This window comes from Chinchilla lanigera, unplaced genomic scaffold, assembly GCF_000276665.1.
Source record: "Chinchilla lanigera isolate Chin_1 unplaced genomic scaffold, ChiLan1.0 scaffold00004, whole genome shotgun sequence".
Classification (NCBI taxonomy): Eukaryota; Metazoa; Chordata; class Mammalia; order Rodentia; family Chinchillidae; genus Chinchilla; species Chinchilla lanigera.
Window position 1 is genome coordinate 16,448,361 of NW_004955405.1, and position 19,976 is coordinate 16,468,336.

Consider the following 19,976-nt stretch of genomic DNA (forward strand, 5'->3'; position numbering starts at 1 on the left):
CCAAAAATAATTGCACTATCTGAAGATATTTAACCACTCTGCAAAGCCCCCGTTGCCATGTAAGGGACCACAGGTTCCAGAAATTAGGGTGTGGATATCTTTAGATGTTCATTATTGTGTCTACCCTAAGTAGTAGTAAGCACCACCATCAGCACAACAGGAGCTGACTTGTATCAAGTTCCTACCATGTTGCACATAGGTCTGTGTGAACTTCTCCGTTGAAAGAGATAAGTGGTTTTATCTTACTTTACATTGAAAGGACTGAGGCTTGAAAGACGTTAAGTAACTTGCCTAAAATCATGCAGCTGGTTAGCTGTAGAAAAAAAGGTGAAAATCCAAGTTCTTTGATGTCAAGCTCATCCTTTTCAGCGCTGCACAAACCCGCAATGATCACCTCTGTAGTCCAGAGAGGCTTAAGTGAAAAGAGTGCTTTTGGGTAGTCTGTAACGGAGGGGTCAGTATTCAAACTCAATCTGTCAGCCTTCAAAGCCTCAGTCTTCAGCAGTGCTCTGCAAGTGCGGATGGTAGCAGGTGCCTATTCTACCTGAAATTTTGCTTTTAGCAGTTCTGTGACCTTGGCTTTGTTTTGTTTGCCTTTGTCGAGAGTGATTATTTACTGTTGAAGTCAGCTGCAGGAGGCTGGTGTTGTGGTCATGATGTCACAGGTCTAGAGGCTGAGATCGCTGGCCTCAACAACTGAACTGGCCTGGCTGTGGCTGCTACAGTGTCCTGCCCAAGTGGAGTTTAGTCTTGGGTGGCTTATGTTGCTTGGGAGTGACCACTGGCTGCCTCATTTGGAGTAGAGGCCCTGACTTGCACTGAATTTTAAACACAGTCCCTGGGATAGAAAGCTAATGTTTTATGGAACCAGCTACAATTTAGTTACCATAACAACTTGGTAATACTCATTCTGTCTTGGCTTACTGCCTTTGAGTGTGATGTACAGCAGTCATTCTGGCTGGCTGAAATGGGCTCTCACCTTATTCCTGTCAGCCATATTGATAAATAGCTCTATTTCATGACACACATCTCAAAGTCATCACTTTTTTTATGAGGCTGACCTTCCCTTAAGCTGTGGGTTGTATAAAGAGAAGCTGCCGTGTAACATTGTCATTGTGCTGTTTTATTTTTTCTTGAGATATTTTATCATAAAATTGTATGTCTGCATGTATGTGTGTGGAGCAGGGCGAAGAGGGAAATATGTAGATGATTTAATCCATATTCTTAGAGAGGAATATCATAGTAGCACAATAGCATATTTCAGTTATCCATAAAAAGGGAAAAAAAAGCAAAAACCTTGAAATAATTTAGGCCCTTTCATTATGCAGAGCATGTGATATATACTGGAAAAGGTGTTGGCGATACAGTGGAAGAAGGAATTCCTTTCATTCATGTATTTATCCTGTATTCATTAAAGCATACCTTATCACGTTTCATTGATGCTAGGTAACCTGCTGTAGAATTTAAACTGTAAATGTAAGAAATCATGAAGTCAGCTGATGGGAATTTGAGAGAGAATCTAGATCTGGATTGTGTTTTACATTCTATGAAGCAAAAGAATGTTACTGCCTGTTTTGGGGGGGTATTAATAGGGATTGTTTGGGAAGAAATGCTAAGTCAGGTTTATGACACATTTGCCTTCTTTATTCCACTTTGTAAGGTATACATCTATATTCACAGTCCAAGGCTCTGAAAGGGCCAGTAGAGAAAGGAATTGATCTGCTTCTTGCTGCTTTGGATCATGGAGCCTCCTATCCTGGGGAGCACCTGTGTGTATCTCATAGGACACAGTTTGGGAAATAGTGCTTTAGAGTAATTATAATAAAGAGGAAACCAATGTCAGGACTTCACTTTCTATCCCTAACCCTCTCTGCAGTGATTCAGCCATGGGACAGATCCAATATGTGTATTCTATACTAAGGGTTGGTACATTGTCTCTGCACCTTCCCCAAACATTAAAAGGACCTTTTCTTGGGATAAGTCCCCTCCAAGAATCCATCTATGTGTGGACTTGAGCAATTTGTACAATATTCTTTTCAGCATTTCATTTAAATATGTGGCTATATTGCTGAAGGAGAATATATCTTCCTTGGAGAATTCTGAAAGAAAGAAATTACCACTGTTTTTATGGGATGGCTAGAGTTTGGTCTCCCAGAGGACGTACAGACACTGCAATATATATTTTAAAATTCCAATTATTTCATTTAAATGCATGGGAGTTTTATTTGCAATGGCAGAGAAAGTCTAAGATCTTTCTGTACACTGGAGCCTTAAAATAAGCTAGTCATTGCTTTCTTAAAGATGAAAAAGCTCACATCTAAAGGAGTTAGTTTTCCAGTGTCACTAAGTGAGAGAGACATCTGACCATAGACACTAACTCCAGATACCCTAAGATTGCACTTCTTTGTTTCATTATCTGTAATCCTGAAAAAAATAATAAAAGTAAACAACATAGTTATGAAAGTGCTATTAAAGTTTTTTCGATGGTTCTCCCCACCCCAGGTTAAAGAGCAAGATGCAACTTCTGTGTCTTTCTAGTTGTTGGCACTCTAACAGGTCTTTAGTAAGAAATGGAATATTTAGGATGATTTCCCACCTACATCCATATCCAAGATGTTGTGCAGTGTTAAATTATTTTCTACTAACCCAAAAGAACTGGAGGAAAGCATATTTAAATAACTGGGTAGACTGGACCCAAGTCATTAACTGTTGTTTACTTTTGGACAGCTTGAGACCCGTTCCTGACCCAGCTGGTTTGCTGGATATTTGACCACAATCCCTTGAGCACCAGTGGTCAGTACATTGTGTGACGAGTACATTGTGTGTGATTTAGCTGGGTCAGTAGTTTTTCTAATTCAGAACAGTCTTGTGTACTGTGCTGCCTACCCAGGGTTAACATTATCCAAATAATGCCACTTGATAGCTTGCAGGCAATTGTTAATCTCTATCTGATGAAGCTTCTGTATGTTCCATTTGTTAGAATTTTATGCCTCATACTTTCTTTTATGACTTTTTTTTTATGACACTATCTGAAATTTGGAAGAAAATAGCCTTTGCATTTAAATTCTGCTTAGAAAAATGGATGCAGTCCTAAGCAAAGGAATTGGTTCATCCAGCACTGCTTGTATTTTCAGCCAAAATAATTGTATGCTAGGGTAACTTGATATTGCAGTAATTAAATGTAAACTTTCATTTCAACTTCTCAGGTAATTTTCTCCCCTGCTGATTCAAAATTAGAGCTAGTGGCAATCAACAGATAACAACCCAAAGTAGTATAAGATGTTTTAAAATACTTGGATATTATGCACAACACATGGAAAAATAGCCACTCACATGTATGACTGCTGAAATGCTGACTTTATTTTCAATAAAACTAATAACTAGTTTCATGTGAGTATATAATTTCTAGGAGGAAAATAGGAGGAGATGGAGAAAGTGGAACATACGTAAGACATTTGTGTCCCCTGAAAATATACCCATTGGTACAAAGTCATGGAAGTTTTATTTCTAGGCGGGAAATCAAATACTGTGTTAAAATCACTCTTTGTTTTGGGTGTGGTGATAGTTCGAGTTTTTTCTTAGTTGTCATTAACACAGTTACTCATTTCTTGTCCTGGTAAGATGTAATAAGACCATGTCTTTTGAGAAAGTGAAAAGCAAATGGGTTATAAAGATTTGTCTCTTTGAAAATTATTTCTCAAAGCAGGGCAGACAAAGGGGGAAGTCATTTATGTGGCTACAATGAAGCTATAAAAATAAGACAGGCTGTGGGTACAAATAGAACCTAATGAGAGTCAGATATAATAAAGAAGAAATTTGTTGACACTGTCATTTCGCATGCTTTTTTGCTGGCTTGATAAATTGCTGGACTAAGGATTGTCTGTTTATGTCATTTAGCTTTGTTCAGTTAGTGAATATGAGGTGGCTCCCCTGATCAGGTCAGCTGTGTGACTGATGCCTCTGAGCTGGAGGAGCACTGCACCCTGGGTGGTAGTGAGACTCACTGAGTTTACAGCATGTGCTTTGGGTGAATATCTAACCTCGCCTCAGTGCCTCATCTTTTCACAACCGACTTCCTCAGCATGGACTGTGTGCAGCAGCAGCATGAAGAGGAAATGTCTGTTTTTTTATGCCCATTGTTTTAATAGGTGATAGTAGCCTGGGGTGAGGGTTTGTGCCATGTTTCTTGTCAGAGAGGAGGAGACGATCTGGAAGAGTTTGTAGTGGGTATGGAGAGGTGAAGCAGCTTGACTGGTACGGGGCACTAAAATGAGCAGCAGCAGAGCCACCCAGAACCTAAAACACAGAGCTGGAGAGGGCAAAGGCTACATGTGGAAGGGCAGAGAGGGATCAGATTGTGCAGTGACTACATGTTCTGGTAAGGGCTCTGGTAGGACCTGTGGCACTTGGAGGCAGTGTGATGACCTTGTATTTTGTAAAGATTTGGCCTCCAGAAAAGTGGAGAATGGCTAGAAGGAACTTTGACTTTCAAGTGGAAGTACAGTAAAGAAATACATCCCATAGTTTTGTTAAGGAGGATTAAGGGGGGCCTAAGATAATGTACAGGTGGTGAACATGAAGAGGAAGGGATGGCTAGAGGGAAGTTTAGGTGCTGTTGTTCCCCCAAACTTGGTAGCATTAGACTGGAGAGTGAAACATGGGAATGAGAATTAAATGAGATAATATATTTTTTTAAGTGTTTAACACAGTGTACAGTACTTGGCGCATAGTAAGCACACAGAAAGTAGAAACTTGTTGTTCTGTTGTTTTCCACAATGTTGGTAAGATATACCTTAGGGATTCCTTTTGGTAATACCAGTAACTTAGCATTTCACCATAATGGAGCCCATCTCCAAAGACACTGACTCTCACGGATTTCATACTCTCAGATTTTGCTTGTTAGGGAGACAGTGGCCATCTTGTAGTCTGTTTATGTGAAGCCTTGACCTTCTTAATTTTTACATACTCTTAGCCAGTCACCTGAAATATATTTTAAGTATACTTCCATTTGGAACACATCTGTTTATCTTTATACTACCATTAAAGGAGAAAATCTTAAGCCCCAGTTCACATATGATTATTTATCTGGCATTTTATGTTACAAGTACAGCATTTCCTTCCCCTTTTATCTGTAGAACTATTTTTAATCCTTGCTCCAGATACCAGTGTTTGTTCCAGTCATCAAATTAGGTGATGATACTACTTATATTCCTCTTTGGTAATTCTAACCAACAACTTTTGGACAGGGTATATTTAGAGAAGATGAGCTAAGAAATGTGAGCATATTTGCTTTGATAGCATGACTTTACATTCTAATATTTATAAAGCAACCTTGATTGTCTTAAACTGGTTGTGCTATGTTGTTGATTCATTCATTAACTGATTCATCAAATAAGCACTGAATGAGGATTCAAAAATCAATAGATTTTTTCCTTAAAAACTTAGAAAGCACAACTGTAGTTTTCAAACTAGGGAACAAACATATATGCAGCTTTGCAGAAGAGTAATTATCTCTTAGGAGCTGGCAGAGTCAGAGATGGTACAAAGTGAGGCCTGGTTAGGAAGGACACTGTCCAAGTTCCTTCCGAGGTCAGTGTGGTGCTTTCTGTACTGCTGATTGTGACTTTGTATCATAGCAAATTTCTGTCCTGTGATTGACTTCATCTTAAGTGTAAGCATGGATAATTTCTCTTAGGTATAGTCCTGTATATATAGGAAGCTTTTAGTCAAATGGCTTGGAGTGTCTTTTTTTCTGTGATGTTACTCTACAAATAGTTCACCATCTTAAATTCTCCAAAATCAAGATGTATCTCATAATCAGTGATAAATCTTGGTTATTTGGCAGTCTTTTCCCCCCCTATGACATTATTTTACTTCTTTGCTAATTTTTAACATATTGTTTTCTGTTTTTTATAGCATAATTGGGGCATGGAATGTAAGGAAATACAGTACTATACATTAAACTCAAAATTTCTGTTTTATGGTGACTTAACTATGTTATGATTTATCTATTTGTGTGTTGTCTAACACTCAGAACCACTTGAAATTTGGCACCAGTTTTTGTTTTTATCTTTATAATCCCCCTGCAGTAATTTGAATTTAGTAAGAACATAAAGACAGGATGAATGATAGAATAGACAGAATGAATGATAGAATTAATGCCTATTAGGCACTTGATGGAAAATGATGATTAAAGGCTCATCACAAATAGAAAAGTACTCACAGAAAGTGATCTCTGGTCATGTGTCCTATGTCTGATGGATCCATGGGCTGGGACATTGTAATAATAGTCAGCTTTGGATATTTTCATACATAGCTTTCTCATCCATTTAGTGATTAATCTATTAACTTTTCATAGGATTTTTTCTGCCTTTTCAACTTCTGGCATCATATTTTACATGTGACTTATATATTAAATATATATGCATATGTACATTTTATAGTCTTTTTGTATAAGTGAATATTTATGATGGTTTCAATATTTCATAGCTCAGGCATAGCGGAGCTCTTTAAATGTGTTACTACAGTAGAAACTGAAGGTGGTATTGGCTTTCTTTAGTTTGTTGCTGTATGCCTAGTGTCTGGGACCATGTCTAGTAAAAATGCTAAATAAACATTGAGTAAATTAATACTTTTCATATGCTATCTCCACAGGGAAAGAAAAAAAATCAGATTTGAAAGTTCTTCCTATTTGGCATATTGTTTGTACTTTGACTTAGCTTTCATTTCCAAGTTGCATGAGTTTATAGACCCTTAGGTCTGAATGGAAATTAAAGCTATTGAGTCCAGCTTTCCCTCCACAAAACAGCTAATGAGGAATTGTCATATGAACGTAGAATGTTATTTGAAAAGTTGTCACAGGAAGTGCCTGACAGTAACACTGGTGGGAAAAGGCCAATTCCTCAAGTGCCTCTCCCCTCCTTAGCTCACCACTTAAGCATTGTTTATAAACAAACTGAAGAAAATTATATTAAAGTGATTTGTGATGGCAGCTGAAAGGGTACAAAAGTGGCTTGCTGATTTGAGAGATCAGAGCCAATTCTCCCATTGTGTTTATTCAATCTATTTCTGTTTCATCTTGTCTGCCAGTGGAAAATGGCCTTGGGATTAGGCGAAGGAAAGGGAAATGAGGTATTTTACTTTTATTTGTTGCCATATTGAAGGTTTACAGTATTTTCTTTGTTCATTGGCTTATCTCTATTGTGATTAAAACCATATTTTTGGAAAAATGAGATAAATGTAACTTAATTGTTGTCATTGACCACTTGACTGTGGCAAGTCATGGGTTGTTGGTCCTTAAAGTATCTCAGATTGGAGCATAGCATTATTCTATATCTGGTTAACATATCCAGCAATCTAATATCATAGTCTATCTAGCCTAAAATGCCCTGAAATTTTATGGAATAATTTTATGTCTAAATTTTCTCTGTAACTATCTTGATTTGTTTTTTTCCTAGATAATATTTTTTCACTTTGAAAGCTCTTTCCATCTTTAATGATAAAATTTCAAATTTTCTACTTTCTTTAATAGCATCTATTTGCCTAAATTTATCCATTGTTACTACTTTGAAGCCTACTATCATCAAGAGTGTGTCTTATTCTTTGCACATATATATCTCGTTTATTTTATTGCCACAGGTTAAATAACCACTGACCTTTAGCTGCCTTTCCAATTCCATGGCTTTACTTAGTATGCTGATACCTTAAATTAGAATAATCTCTTTTTTATGCCTTTCAAAAAATGCTGGATGATATCAGCACAGAATGTAATCTGACTATATTTCTGCATGTAATCATAGAAGGTTTTGCTGAAATAGGTGATGATTTGCTTATTAGAAAGGGTCTTTTTGTTAAATAAACTAATCCGCATTGTTTTTCAATTTGTAGTATTTGGAAATAGTCTCTAGGTCTCTGTACCTATTACATTCTTTCAGCAAATCCAATGGTCGTTGATACTCCCTCAAACATAAATGTCTATGAGTAGAATGAACAAACCTCCAATTGAATAATTGAGACAATGCTAGAAAGAATGTTTAATAATATATGTAATATCTATAAATGAGATTTAGAATGAGAAGTTGTATCATGTTTATTTGTTCTAGCCCAATTCATGTTCATTAAAATGACAGACAGTGCATATCCTGGAACACTGCCATTATAAGAATAAATGCCAATATGTTTCATACTTGCAGAATTTTAGCACTTGTCTACTAAATGCCAAAGGATGACTTTACCAGTATTTTTGGGTGTGGGCTGTGTATTCACAGTAGAATGACATCTATAACAAAAATGTAAGAATATGTAACTCCTCTGCCTTATAGGAGTTTACCAGATGCAATGATTATTTAATTACACCAAATGTGTTCTTGATTGGTATTTTTTAAAAGAAAGTTAGGGATTGTGCATGTGTAGAATTCATTTGATTTTCTCTTTACCACTGCTCCCATCCAGTTCCTATTCTTTTTTCATTTCCCTTATGGCTTTTTCTAACTCTTTCTCTTCAATCATTTCCTCCCCCTGCCTTGCACTGAGCAGTATGGGCATTATTTTGTCCCAGTGGTAGCATAGGGATTTAATAAGATTGCTGACCTCTGGGCCACAATGACTCTTGTCTGCCTGACAGTTGTTAACTCCTAGTGGGCTCTGTAGGTAAGAAAAGAGAAGAGATTGAATTCACAGGAGGTGCTGTAACAGAAGGTGTTGACGACTGGGGACCTATCCGTTAACACTTCATTTTTTCTTGTTTTGCATTGGGGCTGGATGGCTCATAATTAAAGGACAGGAAGGGATTGGTAGACTTGTACCGTGTTTTGCTTTTTCATCTTTCAAAGAATAAGCTTTATTTTTATAGAGAGCTTTAGACTGAATGGGAGGTACAGAGATTTCCTGCATACCCTTTGCTTGCACCATCCCCTGGAAGAATGATATAGGATGGTAATGTGCATTCTGTGAGTTTGGACAAATATGAAATGACATATATCCACCATTATGATGTAGATGGAATAGTTTCACTCCCCCTCAAAATCCTCTGTGCTCTGCATATTTATCTCCTTTCCTTTTTCCAATCCCTGATATCACTTTTTAAAAAATTGTCTTCATAGTTTCACCTTTTCTAAGATCTCATATAGTTGGAAGTATACAGTGTCTAGCCATTTGGGATTGGTTTCTTCAGTTAATAATATGCATTTAAGTTTCTTCCATGTCTTTTCATGGCTCATTTCCTATGGCACTGAGTGATACTCCATTGTCTGGATCTACCACTGTTCATTCATTTACCTACTAGAAGACATCTTGATTGCTTTCAAGTTTTGGCAGTCATAGATAAAGCTGGTATCTATGTCCTTCCTCCAGTTTTTGGGTGGAACTAATTTGTAGCTAATTTGGGTAAATACCATGAAGTATGGTTGCCAGATCACATGATAAAGATATGTTTACTCTTGCAGAAACTCCCAGAATGTCTTTAAAACTGGCTGTGCCATTTAGCATTCCCACCACCAACAAATTAGGATTTCTATTGCTTCATATCTTATCCAGCATTTGATGCTGCTAATGTTCTGGATTTTTGTCATTCTAACAGATGTGCAGCGGTATCTAACTGGGCTTTTAGGGTGCATTTTTGTGATCATATATCATATGGAGCCTATTTTCATATGCTTACTTGCCATGTGTGTATTTTCTTTGATGAGGCACCTATTAAGGTGTGGCATATTTTTTGAGTTGTTCCTATTGAGTTTTAGAGAGTTCTTCATGTGTTTTTATAAAAAATCCTTCATTAGATATATCTCTTGCAAATAATTTCCAAGCCTGTGGCTTTTCTTTTCATCCTCTTAGGTATATCTTTTATGGAAAAGACATTTTTAGTTTTATTAAGTTTGCTTTACCAATTCTTTCTTTTATGCTTTCATATAAAGTCATCACCAAGTCCTAGGTCATCTAGATTTTTTATTGAGATTTTTCTAGTTTTGTGTTTTACACTTATATGTGTAAATTTTTGAAAGGTATAAATGTATCCCCAGATTCAATGTCATTTCCCTGTGTTTGTGATTGTCCTGTTTGCAGCCATCTGTTAAAGAGGCCGTCTTACAGTACCTTGTCTTTGGCCTTTTGTCAAAATCAGTATTTTATGTATATTCTTTTTCTGGGCTCTCTATTCTGTTTAAGTGACTTGTGTTTCTACTCTTTTGCCAACACCCCACTTGGTTACTACAGCTTCTATAGTACATCCAGAAGTCCTCTGACTTTGTCTTTCTTCAATGTTGTGTTGTTTATTATGGATTTTTGCCATTTTGGTTTTGATCACCTGCTTTGTTACAGTTGGTGGCTCAATAAGATCTAAAAACTAATATTTTCTTCATTCTCCTCGGAGAAATGGTCTGATTAGAGTGTGGATGTGAAGTTGCTGTATTAGTGATGGGGACTGGAATATATAAGGTAGGTTTGGAGCACCAAATTCTGGGAATGTTGAGGATGATGCCATAACTTCAAATACATTGGTGAGATAGAGACCTATATGAAAATGTTTGTTCACTTTTTATACACTAAGGCCAAGCCAGCTTTGCAGATTATCTATTTGCCTTGCATTTGTACAAAATAGAACTGCTATAAGACACAAAAATTCTTTAACTTTGGGATTTCTTAATAAAAAACATATACATACAGTTTTTTAAATGAAGAAATGCTCCATCCTAGATGCTCATATCGTATGACTTCTCAGTACCTGATCTGATAGCATGAATTCTCCTTATTGTGTATCTGATTTAACCCTAAACTGGTCCTCATGTGAGGTACCTCTGAGTTTTAAGGTGCAAGAAAAAAACGGATCAGATTTAACTCATGAGCTTTCATTGCTTACAGTGTGTTACCATTTTTTATAAAGAGCTGGGGGCAGAGTGTGTGAGTGAGTGGGTGGAGAATTGTTTGTACTTCTTGGGTTTTCTTTTTCAACTATTGAATCAAATAGCTAAATCAAAGAAATCAACTGCGCTCTTCCCAGGCATTCTCACCCCCAGAATACTTGCCTGGGGTGTATGACTTGAAGTCTGAAGTTTTTAAAACTATTCTGCAAAGTATATCTATGTTTTAATTGTTGGAGCTCTTTTCACTTTTTTGATCTTCCTTTCTACCCCATTACCAGTAAAACAGTATAGGACTTAGTTGTCATGTAAGTTTTTGGTTAAGTCAGCAGTGATTCATGGGGAGCCTGTTAACATACTACAAAGACAAGTTTTGCACAGATGTGATGAATCAACAAAGCAGAAAATGGAAAATGCATTTCTACCTCTGGGTTTTGTGAGTCATGAAGAACACACTGCTGGCCATGTTTATGCTTTAATATCTGTCCTGCAAACACCCCAGCAAACTGCTCTTCATTTGTGCTGATCTATTGTGCTATGAAAATACTGTGTATGTTTTCTTCCTTGGAAAAGGTTTCTGCAAACACAGCTCTAAGCACTAAACATGAATGACTGTGGTGATTGTTTTATTTATCCTAAAAGCAATATCCTTCCTGTCAAAGGAAGGGAATTAGATGGCAGAATCAATAACTCAGTAGCCATGTGGGACTTGCTAATACACGAATTAGTGCATGGTGCTTAGGAGTGTGATAAGCTTGAAAGGCCATGTTCTCTCATTGTTTTATTGCCTTGCAGTCAAACGAAAGGATAGTCAGAAACCATGCAGTAGAATGAAATGATGTACATCATAATCTTTCTGGGATGTGAATGCACACATGACAGCTGACATCTACATGCTAGCTAGTTGTGTGACAAACTTCTGTAAATCACCGGTGGCATGTGTAGGGTGCTTCCAAAAGCAAAATTAGATAAAACTTAGTACATTTTTTTCTTTTTAACAGGAGCTCATCATCCTTTGGCATGTTTAATGAGGAAGCATTGGCAAATGGACATCCAACTGTGAAATTTATTCCTTGAAATGCTCTTTTCAGGTTTCTGTGTGGAAGCATTCGCTGTGTCAATTAGTTGAGACAAAATGACATAATTTACTGACCAATGGTGATAACTTTGGTGGCGTGTAAATGAATGCCTCGCTAATTGCTCAGATTCATGCCTGCTTTTGTAATCAATGTACTCCTTGGGCTAGTCTCAGCAAAATTTATTGCTGCATTGTCCATTTGAGACTACTTAAATATTCACTGGGTGGTATCCTGAAAATGGCAATCCCCAAGGAGAAGAGTCGCTGTATCAGAGGGCAGAGGTCTCCCTTTTGCTTGCCTTTGGAATCATTCTTTCATATTCTAAGAGGAAGGCAAGGCTGGCAATTTGCATTTAAAGCATTGCTCTCCAAGGTTATGTTCTGTTCTGTTGAGTATATCTTTTAGATAGTAGATATTTATCATAGTGTAGCTCTCAAATATGAAATAGCTGCTGAAAGTATAGCTGAAAAGCCATCACAATCCTAGGGAACAAAGTAATAAATCAGAAGCTGCCACATGATCACTATGGTAACCGTCAAACCCTGTCACACTGCAAGCATTATTGAAGGGTAGGTACAACGTTCAGCTCATCAAGTGTTTGTGATCATAAACCTGTTGACACTGTAGATTTGATGTGATGGTATTATTGTCTTTGTGAATTGAAAGGAACTGTTATCAGACCCCAGTTTGGAGAAAAACAATACCGTATTTAAGGGAACATTTCATGATTGTAGACTTGAATTTGTTGTCAATGTCAATTGGCATAATACAGTAGTATGTAGTTTTTCTCTATAAAAGTAGAATTCAAGGTTTCAATAGTGTGAAGCTGAACATTTTTTTGTGTGGTGAAACATTTCATGCTGAGCTGTACATATAGACATGTGCAATTAGTATTTATATTGATTAAGTTTTTTAGTTATTTTTTAACTGGTATAGCACTTAACATTCAATATTTGTTTGTCACCATTCCCTTGCATAATTTTCAGAAACACAAATGTGGGACCTTGGGATAATAATTTCTGCTTTCTTTACTTTTATACATTGTACATAATTGTGTTTTCAAAGGTTACAGCATGACATGTAGATTTAGATACAGGTAGCATCTCAGGAAAATTGTCAAATTTGTTGTGAAGCAATTAAAATATAAGGCCAATATTACTAAAGGTAGTATTTTTGATTATAAGAGCTAACTGCACTCTCAGAATTATTATCACAGCTTTAGGTAAATAGAAATATATATTATCTAAGTGACAGTCATATATCTCCAGAATGTTCTTCAAATACTTTTAATATATAATTATTTAGCATTTATTAGATCACATATTCATAAGCAACAAGCTAGGGGCAGCCTCCAAATTCATTATTATAAACTTTTTAGTATTTTCATGATGGTTATTAAATTTTAACATCTTTCCTCAAACTGACTGAAAGGTTGTTGCTAAATGTTAATGGCAGTAACTATGGTAATCCTCTTGTAAAAAGATGTAAAATCTCATTAAGATTGTCATAGAACAGTCACTTCTATATGCTCCTCAGAAGGATTGGATTTTCCTTCTCTTCCTTTTCCACCTTTTGAAAGAACAATGAAACATTAGTGCACACACACACATATTCATCATTAGATCATTAAAATTGTCACATCCAGAGGTAGGCAGGAATTGTAAGGGCTGATCACTATGGCTGGAAAGGAATCAGGGAGGAATGAAGGACAGGCAAGGATGGATGAATCCGTGAGTATTTCCTACCTTTTTTCCACACTGCTGAAGTTTGAGTCAATACCTTTAGTTACTGTGAGAGGAAGAAGCACAGCTAATGTTTAGCAGTTTTCAGTAAAGCTTTCCCCTTGCCATCTCTCTTACTTGAATAGCAGCCTGCAGCAGGGGCCAGCTGCTGCTGAAGGGTAGTGGAAGTCAGCGACAGGGCCTGCCCAGTGGAGGCTGAGCTGGGCTGGCAGTGCTGCTCTTTCACCTGGGATATTGAGCAGCTGTCAGACATGGAAGCACTTTGCACCATTTATGGCTACAGTTAGAGTAGTTGGCTGTAGAGCAAAGACTTGGGGCCCAGTTAGCTAGCTTCTGAGACTCCACCTGAACAAGTGTTTATAAAGACAGCAGCCTATATTGCTCATTATCGTCAGTTTTTATTGTTGTTATTACATGGATTCTTACTCAGAGTCACTTGACCCAGCATTTACATTAATTATGAACAATTTCAGGAAAACTGTCCTGTGAAGGAGGGGACTAATACTTATGGCTTATTGGCCACACGCTCGGTGCTCTGGTAGGTACTTCTGCACGTTCTTGCTTTAACCTGGAGAGCACTCCCAGAACTGTTTTAATTCCTGTTTTTCTGATAAGGATGCTGAGGCTAAGAAAAATGTAAACACCCAGAAAGTGACTGAGCTGGATTTTTCAACCAACTTCCTCTAACATCAAAGCTGTGCTTCTTGTATCATGTGTGTGTGTGTTTGCATGAATATAAAAGAAGGCATAACTTTTGCTTTACTAGTATGTTTCTGGATGTTCCTACTGTGTAGTTCACTACTTCTTAGGAAGGGATTCAATTTAGTATTTATTCAGTGCAAGCTATGTGCCAGTCACTGTACCTGATGCTAGAAAAGTCTATCTAAATTTAGGGGTTTGGAATTAGTATCATTATTAAGAAAACTAAGGTCATGCGAACATCCTTAGCTCTAGTGGAGGTAGACTGCTAACCAAAACACTCTTTGACATCATATTTGTGGTTTGATTTTGGGCTCTGAAGAATTTTTAGCTTTGAGCAAACTTTTCCTCTTTGGCCTTTTTTCCTCATGTGCTGAGGAGAGGCCACAGGTGACAGCTGCATCAGCCTGTGCTTGTGAGGACTGAATGAGGTAATGGATGTGCAGGGCCTGCTGTGGAGTAGGTGCCGCTCACTTCCTTTCTTGCTCGCTGGCAGTTCCCGTAAAACAGCTAAAGGTTTAAATTAGCATAAGCTGAAAAATAAAGAGGCAACAGTCAGTATTCATTCCCATGCAACTTTACTATATGTATGTGACATTCAGGCTAATTGTACAGTATTTATATCTTATTTCATTTAGGATATTAGCTCCTCTCTTAGTGTATGCATTTAAACTGAGCTATTATTTTGACCACTGGAAGCAAATCAGGAAGAAAAAATGAAAAGCAATTCTCACCTGTAAGTCTGTAATCAAACCCTGACGGTTTTACTCTCTGGACTGCGGAGTTTGTGCAAAAGAGAATCCTGTTGAATAATCAGGAAAGCAGATGCTAATTCCTTAGTATTTCTCCACAAAGCAGGTCACACCTCCCTGTCTGTTTGTTGCTTCACAGGCCTTTGTTTCTCCGTCATTCTCACTCTTCTGCACATCCCAGGCTTTATACATTTCACTTTCCACTATAGCACATGTAAACCTTGCCACATAAAGGTGAGCAATTGCTGCATTTCATCAGGTTTGTTGTGTTAGCCTTTTAGATTGTAGACTCCTGATTCTGCAGCCCCACACCTGGAGAGCTTCCCACAGCATGTAAACAAAGGCTCAGCTCTTTCCTGTTATGGAGAGGCATGTGGCAAGCTGTGGAGGCCACTGCCCTGAGATGTCTCAGTTATGACTTTATGTGAATGAAATCATTTGATTAAATGAAAGATCCTTCTTACAGTAAAGGGTTAGCCTAGAAATGATAGAGTCTTCATTTCATAATGAATTTTACTTTCCCAATGCTGTCAATTGAGTGTGATTGCCTGTGTTGAGGGGTGGTGTGCATGAGTGTGTGTGTGTGTGTGTGTGTGTGTGTGTGTGTGTGTATGGTTTTTTTATCTAAAAGGCTTGCAAACATGTGTAGAAAGCAGATATAATTTTGTAGGCTTTGTTATCTCAGGTAATGCCTGATGCAGAATTGCACTGGTAAGGCATGTTTTGGTAGAAATTCTGATGACTTTCCCTTTATCATCCCTGTTCAGTTGTGAACATCAGGCAGCAGCTTGGAATTCTTGTTTCTGTTAGATGAAAACTCACTTTTTTGCTGAAATGTTTTATTTATCTTGGCTTTTCCTTTCCAAAGGTAAACAAATAAGCATTACCATTTGTAGAAACAGACTAAGATTACCACAGGACTTTTTAGGTAGATATCCTGATCCTAGTCATACTAAAACATATATTTGTTTCACTGCTTTCTAAGGAGAAGAAAGGGAAAAATGTGTAATTGATAAACTCTGGAATTAGATGATTAGATGCTTGTGTGTATGTTTTAGTTTTGTAAGGCACAAGTGTGTATTAAAGTTTGAGATTTTTCTTCATTATTTAAGCATTAAATGCCATTTATTCTATGGGCTTTTGTAACTGAATACTGCAAGTGTCCAAATGTTGCAATTTCATTTGGTTCAAAATACGTTCTAATTTCCCTTGACACTATCTACTTGGTCCATGGATTGTTTTGAGATGTGTTGTTTAGTTTCTAAATATTTGGAGATTATATAGATATTTTTATGTTATTGATTTTTAGCTTAATTCTGTTATGGTCACAGAATATGCTTTTGTAGGATCAAATTTCTTTAAAATTTGTTTTGTGGCCTAGGAGATGATCTATTATGGTGAATATACCATTTTAACTTGAACAGAATGATTTACTTTTATTGGTATAGTGTACTATCAAGGTCAGTTAAGTTGTTAGTGATGTTTAGTTTTTCTGTATCTTTGCTAAATTTCTATTTTCCCTGTCAGTATTTGAGAGACGATTGTTGAAGTTTTCAATAGTAACCATGGTTACATCTATTTATTTTTTTTCTGCTCTATCAGTTTTTGCTTTTGATGTTGTGTTGTTAGAGGCATATATGATTAGTTTTTAAATGTTTCCTTGTTGAATTGATAATTTTGTCATTCTGAAATTGTCCTTTTTATTCTCAGTTGTGTTTATTCTTCTCTACTATGTATTTTGTTCAATAGTAGTGTAGCTATTTCAATATTATTTTGTTTCTCTTGATTAAATTTGCATGGTATATATTTCTACCTTTTGTGAATTAATTAATTAATTTACAGTACTGGGAATTGAACATAGGGCCATGCACATGCTAGGCAAGCACTCTGCCACTGAACAAGATACCCAGACTTTAAAATATTTCTTTTTTAAATTTTGAGATAGCATGTTGCTAAATTGCCCAGCTGGCCTTGATCTCTTGCTTCAGCTCTTTAGTAGCTTGAATTTCAGTCATATACTGCATATCTGGCTCTCCCTTTTATTTTTAAACCACCCATATGATCATTTATAATGTGGGATTTTGAAGACAGCATGTAATTGTTTCTTTTTGTCCAGGCTTTTTTTTTTTTGTTTTTTGGTACCTGGGATCAAACTCAGGACCTTGTGCTTGTCAGGCAGGCGCTTGTGCTACTGAGCTACATTCCCGGCCCTTTGTCCTGTCTTATACTCTTTAGTTTGTATGTTTGAATCATTCGATTTATTGTAATTACTGATATAGTTGTATTTAGGTTGACTATCTTAGTCCTGTTTGTACCTTCTGTTTTTTTCCTTACTTGAGTGCTGCTTTTTACCTTGTTTTGAACTATTTGAATCTTTCTGTATTTTATTTTAATTTATCAGCTGTCTTTTGGCTGTCTCTTTATATTGTTATTGGATTTTTGGAGTCTGATTTAGATTACAGTACATATAGGTGACTTTGGCAGTCTACTGAGCTACCCATAAACCCCATACAAGACTGAGCAACCCTCATCTAAAATGCTTTAGACCAGAAGTGTTTCTGATTTTGGAATTTATGGATTCTGGAGGATTTATGTAGATATTACCTGTTGGACATCTCCAAAAGAACATTTCAGATTTTGGGCATTCAGAATAGGAATATTCAACCTATAGTTCTTTTCCTGCCCTACTGAAACAAAGTTAAAATCTTTGCTTTGAAATGTTAGGCACATTTTTAAAACCTTTGAGAAAAAAACTCTGTGTATTCTCCTGTTACTACTTTTTTTCTTCATTCCTGATATCATTTTGTTTAATCAGGAAGAGCTTCCTAAAGCATTTCTCATATCATAGATCAGCCAATGATCATTTCTGCTTACTTTCCTTTGTTTGACAATGTTTTTACTTTTACTTTGCTACTGAAGTACATTTGGACTGAATATAATCTCAGGTGGAGGGAATTTTTTTGCTTCAGTACCTTAAAAATGTTCTATTTTCTTCTAGATTCCATGATTTGCTATGAGAACTCTATAATAATCTGGATTCTTCTTTATATATAATAAATCTTTCTTCTCTAGCTGCTTCCAGCAATTTGATTGTAGTATGTCTGTGTATGGTTTCGATTTTATCTTCTTTGGGTTCATTGGACTTACTGAATCTTTAATATGTTTCAACAAATCTGGGATGCTTTCAACAAATTTGAGATGCTTTCCGTCATTGTTTCTTCAAATGTTTTCTGTCTGCACCAAATATAATTCATCTCTTCCTCTGGGAATCTAATACTACAAGTTTGACATTTTGATAGTGTCCCACATATCTTTGAGATTTTTCTCATATATTTTTAAAAAGTTATTGTTCTCTTTGTTCTTTGGGGTGAATAATTTTTACTGACTTATCTTTAAGTTTACTGGTAGTTTTTGTTTTCATCTTAATCAGCTATGAGGTAGTTTACTGAATTTTAAAATTTCAGATATTGATATATGGAGGGTTAATTGCTTTTGCTCTGGTGTTTTTTGCTTTTGGGTCAAAAAAAGGATATAAAAGAAGAGAAACAACACTAATACATATTTTTTATGGCTTATTTGTCTTGTTGAGGACCTTCTTTTTGAACTCTTTTAAGAATATTTACCCCATTTTTGTAATTCCTGATTTAAAATTCTTATTAATTATAACATCAGGGTCATTTTGGGACTAGTCCCTATTGTTTATTGGTTTCCCTGTGAATTGGTCAGATTTTCCTAGTTCTTTGTATGTTGAATAAGTTTGGATTATATCCTAAAGTTTGTGAATATCATTTAATAAGAGGCTGAATCTTGTTAAAAATCCTCTTGAGAATTTTTAAAAATTACTTTTTAGCAGGCAGTCAGCATTAGTCTAATGAGTATTTTGCCCTATCTCAGTTCTGTTCGCAACATCTTGCTCTTCTATTTTGGGCCTACTTTATACATTTATCATTTGGGGGTTTGATTGGTTCTTGGATGATGCTTTTGATCAAATCTCAGCTCTGGCAGCCTTGCTGGATTTCTCTGTATCTGTGCAATGCCTGTATATATTGAGGCATGCCTGGGACTAGGATCAGTCTATATGTAGCACCAGAGGAGTGGCTTTTCTAACTCTTTCCTCACTGAATTTCCCCTAGTACATTCTGATTTATAAGATCTGTTTGACTATTTTCCAATTAAAAGGTCTAGTGCTTCTCTGTGTTTTTGAGTTCTTCCCATTCAGGGCTGGCCTTGGGATGACACACTGGAGCAGGAGGGGTTGGGGGTGGTAGTAAAGAGAAATGGCGATTCACTCACATTCTGCAGCCTATTTGGATTCATTTTCTTAGCTCCTTTGAATTAAGAGATATGTTTTCCATTCAGATTTTAGATGCCTCTGTCACAGCTGTCATAGTAACTCAACTTCGTGATTTCAGGTGGCCTCAGCAGACTGGAAGAGAGCAAAAGGGGAAAAAATACAAGGAGAGAATCCCTCCATAGTTGTCTGTTTTGTAGAGATTCATTTTCTGAAATTTTGGCCAGAGAGAAGCAGTTTTTTTTTTTTTTTATCTGTACCCAATATGAACTTCTGAAGTTCAGGCCCACCTATGGGGGTCAAAGCAGGCACTTACAGGTAGGAAGAAAACTTCAGTATACTACACTTGCTCTCTTTTTTGTTTTTTTTTTTTTTTTGAATTTCGCAATTTTCTAGAGTTTTTAGTTATCATCAGTGGGAGAAAAAGAAGATACAGTGGCTTTACTTTATCCTGGCCGCCATTGGAGAGGTGCAGTGTAATGCTTTAAACTAAAAATTATTTCTTTTTGCCAGTAGAAAAGTATACTTGATGGAAAAATCTGGGAAATGCAAAATTTGAA

General features: G+C 36.6%; 1 protein-coding gene across 1 annotated transcript in view; it reads left to right on the plus strand.

Annotated features, from left to right (window-relative positions):
• Nav3 (neuron navigator 3) overlaps positions 1-19,976 on the plus strand; it is a 784,611-nt gene that overhangs the window by 19,718 nt on the left and 744,917 nt on the right. The gene's annotated exons all lie outside the window — the stretch shown is intronic.